We start from the raw sequence: 4,827 nt of genomic DNA, 5'->3' as shown, positions 1-4,827 counted from the left end.
TGGAAACTAATTCCCAGTGAATAAAGATATCCTACTATTTATATTTATTTTTTGAGGTGGGGCTATTGGGCTCATTCTATTCAGTCTGCAAGTTCTAGACAACTCCTGGAGATCAAAAACATTCTCCTAAGCTCAGTTTTCTTTCCTATCTAATGAATGTCTCTTCAGATCTTTAGCCTGATGGCTCTCTTCTACCTGCTTTGCACAAGATGGCAACAGATGACATTCTTCAAAATAAAACCATGGTTTCAACCATTAGCTTGATGTCTTCCGAACTATCATTCAACAGGTCCCTGAGGAGCCTTCTTTCCCAAGAGATTTTCAATAACTCTTCTATAAACTGAATTTAATTTAAAAGATTGCATGGAGAGAGAGAAATGCAGAAAGTAAGCAATATACTTTTTATTCAAATAGAAACACATCCTGGTCTAGAATAGATATGATATGGATGTCAGCAGAATTATTGACTAATGTACAACAGATTGAAATAGAAATAAGCACACGGGCAGATCATAATCCAGTATCAGTTATTTGGAAAGGATACAAGAGGAGATCCAGATGGACTCTAAATAATATGATTCTGAAAGAAAAAGACTTTTAAATAGAAAATAGAGAAAGAACTTGTTTTCTTCTTCAAAGAAAATAGAAAAGAGGATACATCTTTACAGAATCTCTGGGACACAATGAAGGCCTACACAAGAGGCTTGATAATAGATTATACTAGGAGAAGTAGCATAAAACAGAAAAAGACATTTAAGACATTAGAGGATGACTATAAAAGACTGGAAAAAGACTTACAGAAGTCCCCACAAAAAAAGGCATTAAAAATAAAATGGATATAACTAAACATAAAATGGGACTAATGGAAAAAGAGGAATTAGCACAAAAAAATAAAAGTGTGAAATAGAATTACTTTGAAGAGGCAAATAAACCAGGCGGATGGCTAGCTTATAAATTGAGAAAAGAAAGAGAAACAAGAAGAATTAACCAATTGATAAATAAAGACAGACAGGTTTATTATGGAAATGAGGAGAAGAAAAAAAATTATACAAGATTACTATGGGAAACTATATTTTCAAGAGAATATTCAAGAAGAAAAAAATCAAGCAATATCTTCAGAAAGTGAATTTACCTCAGATACCCAAAAATATTGAAACAATGTTAGAAGGAAATATAACAATGATAGAACTAACAGAAGCCTTAAAAAAACTAGGATGCTGGGAAAGCTCCAGGTCCAGATGGGTTGCCAATGGAATTCTATAAGACTTTCCAGGAAATATTGAATTTTCATCCTCTAGAACAGGCTTGTCCAACCCGCAGCCCACGGGCCGCATGCGGCCCAGGTCACCTGTAATGCGGCCCAGTGCCCACCCCAACCATCGTGCCACAACCAGCGAGAAGGAGGAGGAGAGGCAGGCGCAAGGCGGAGCGAGGCGAGCGCCAGGCCAAGCAGCAAGAGAAAAGGCGGGTGCCGTCAGAGCGCCACCTCCTGCTGTTACCGCCGCCGCTTCTGCCCCTGCCACCGCTGCTGCTTCTGCCCCTGCCGCCACCCCTGCTGCTTCTGCCCTGCCGCCATCCCCGCCACTTCTGCCCCTGCCGCCACCCCGCCGCTTCTGCCCCGCTGCCACCCCCGCTGCTTCTGCCCCACCACCATCCCCGCTGCTTCTGCCCCTGCCGCCACCCCCGCCGCTTCTGCCCTGCCACTGCTGCTGCTTCTGCCCCCACCGCTGCTGCTGCCCCCGCCGCCGCCGTTTCTTCTCCCCCGCCACCCCGCCGCTTCTGCCCTGCCGCCATCCCCGCTGCTTCTGCCCCGCCCACCACCCCGCCCGCTTCTGCCCTGCCACTGCTGCTGCTTCTGCCCCCACTGCTGCTTCTGCCCCTGCTGCCGCTGCCCCCACGGCGGGGGAACAAGCGGCGGCAGTGGTGGGGGAAGAAGCGGTGGCGGCGGCGGGGTGGTGGCGGGGCAGAAATGGCGGTGGCAGAAGCAGCAGCAGTGGCGGGGAAGAAGCGGCGGCGGTGGCGGGGAAGAAGCGGTGGCAGGGGCAGAAGCAGCAGCGGCGGCGGGGCAGAAGTGGTGGCGGCGGCGGGGCAGAAGCCTTCCCCCGCCGCTGCTTTTGCCCCCGCCGCTGCTGCTGCTGCTTCTGCCTTCCAGTCCTGCCTCATCCAGCCGGACTATTTGCAGGAGGAGAGGTAGGCGTGAGGCAGGCAAGCTTTCTCCCCCCACCCCCCAAAATTTGGCCAGAAAATAAACTGTGATAAAAAAACTGATAAAAAAACCGTGATAAAAAATAAATAATTTTTAATAAATAATTAATAATAAATAATAAAAACATCTCACTAACTTTATTTCCAAATAAATTTAATATGTTAACTACGTTTTCTATGGTTTTTTGGGATGATCGGGTATGGTTACTGTTATTTTATTTTATGTGTGGCCCAAACCAAATTTTCATCTTCTAATGTGGCCCAGGGAAGGTGAAAGGTTGGACACCCCTGCTCTAGAAGTTATGAATGAAATTATGTTAAAGAATAGAATACCAAAAACATGGTTAGAAGTGTACATTACACTTATTCCGAAGGAAGGTACAGACCTGCAGCAAGTCAAAAATTATAGACCTATATCTTTATTGAACTCAGACTATAAAATCTTTGCTTCAATTTTGGCAGAAAGACTAAAAAGATATTTAAATAATTTTATTCATACTGATCAAAATGGATTACTGCCAAAGAGACAAATCAAAGACAGTGTGAAAATCATTTTGGATACTTTGGAATATTATGAAGCACACCCTGAGAAGCAAATGGCCTTGATGTTTTTAGATGCTCAAAAAGCCTTTGACAAGTTGAGTTGGCGATTTATTTTACTGCAACTGATACAAATGGGCTTTGGTAAGAAATTTATCCAAGCCATTGAAACAATATATCATGAACAAACTGCAAAGGTGATAGTGAATGGAGAATTAACAGAATCCATAGATATAAGAAAAGGGACAAGGCAAGGCTGCCCATTGTCGCCTCTGCTGTTTGTGTTAACATTGGAAGTGTTGAACAGGAATATCAGAGAAGAAAAAGAAATAAAAGGAATGAAAATTAAAAAGGAGGAGTATAAATTGCAGATGACTTGGTATTTATATTAGAAGACCCAATGGAAACAACACCCAAATTAACAGAAAAAATAGAAGAATATGGAAAAGAATAAATAAAGACAAAACAAAGATATTAACAAAGAATATGTTAACAAGACAAAAGAAAGAGTTGGAAGAAACTTTAAAAATACAGGTCACGAACAAGATTAAATACTTAGGGATTTATATTACAGTACCCTAAAGGAAGATAACTATGTTAAACTCAAATGGCAGATTGCAACAGACTTGATGAAATGGGAAAAATTGCAACTATCATTGATTGGGAGAATATTCACAATTAAGATGAATATACTGCCTAGAGTTTTATATTTATTCCAGACAATTCCTATTCAATTAGGGAAAGAGTTTTTTGAAGATTTATATAGAATTGTGTTGAAATATATTTGGCAGGATAAAAAAGCAAGAATAAAATTAAAGCTGTTACAAGATGCAAGAATAAAAGGAGGGTTTACCTTGCCCAATTGGGAGCTGTATTACCAGGCAACAAGTTTGATGTGGGTAGAGGAATGGATAATATTAAGGAAAAAAGATTATTGACTTTAGAAGGCCACAACTTGTGGCTGGGATGGCATGCCTTTCTCTGGTTATAAGGGAACTAAAACAGAGGGTTATTTTAGAAGACATATTTGTGAGGCATTGTTTTTGAGCTGGGAAAAGATCAAAAGACATCATTACTTAAAAATTCCAACATGGATATTAACTATTAAAGCTTTTTCTTATCCAATAATATATAAAAAGGAACAGTTAGATATGGGGAGTTATTGAATGAAAAGGGTGAACTTAAATCTATGCAAACATTGCAAGAATAAGGTGTAAAAATGAATTGGTTTTCTTATTTGCAAATACAATCTAGGTTTGATAAAGACTCCAAAGCAGAAGATATTTATAAGTTGACTGACTTAGATAAAATTTTGATGGGTATTGATGAAAAGGTAATTAAAAAACTTTATGGATATCTATTAGAATTTAAATTGGAGGAGGAGCAAGTTAAAGAAATGATGATTGCTTGGGGGGAAAATTTTGGATATGGGATTGATTTGGAAAAATGGCAAAAATTGTGGTCTCAAAATTACAAAATGACAATGTCAACTGCATATAAAGAAAAATTGTATAAGATGTTTTACAGGTGGCACCTACCCCTGACGAGACTTGCGAGAATGTTTAAGAATAAATCGGATAAATGCTGGAAATGTCATCAGATACCTGGTTCATATTACCATATGTGGTGGACATATTCAGACGCAAAGAAATATTGGACTAAAATCCACACATGGTTGGAAAAAATGATAAAACAGCATATAGACTTTAAACCAGAGATCTTTTTATTGGGAGTCATACCAGACATATATATTAAAGAACTGAAATATTTGATTATAAATGTCTTAACAGCAGCTAGAATTGTATTCACGAAGAACTGGAAAAATGACAAAATACCTATGCAGGAGGAAGTTATCAAAAAAATTATGGACTGTGCTGAAATGAGTAAACTGACTTTTGAAATTAGAGAACAAGAAGACAAGCAATTTTATATGATATGGGATTTGTTTTATCAATGGTTGGATAAAAAGGCGTGGTAATATAATAGACTAGATAATTTTGTGATAGAACTCTAATAGATTGATATAAAGCATAATACAGATATGTAAAACCACTGGTTGAAAGTATAGCATAAATTTTAAGG

Source organism: Pseudonaja textilis, chromosome Z, assembly GCF_049901715.1.
Source record: "Pseudonaja textilis isolate UNSWEBS1 chromosome Z, rPseTex1.2, whole genome shotgun sequence".
In the NCBI taxonomy this organism is placed as follows: domain Eukaryota; kingdom Metazoa; phylum Chordata; class Lepidosauria; order Squamata; family Elapidae; genus Pseudonaja; species Pseudonaja textilis.
The sequence above is the reverse complement of the archived record's forward strand: the minus strand, read 5'-3'. Positions refer to the sequence as shown.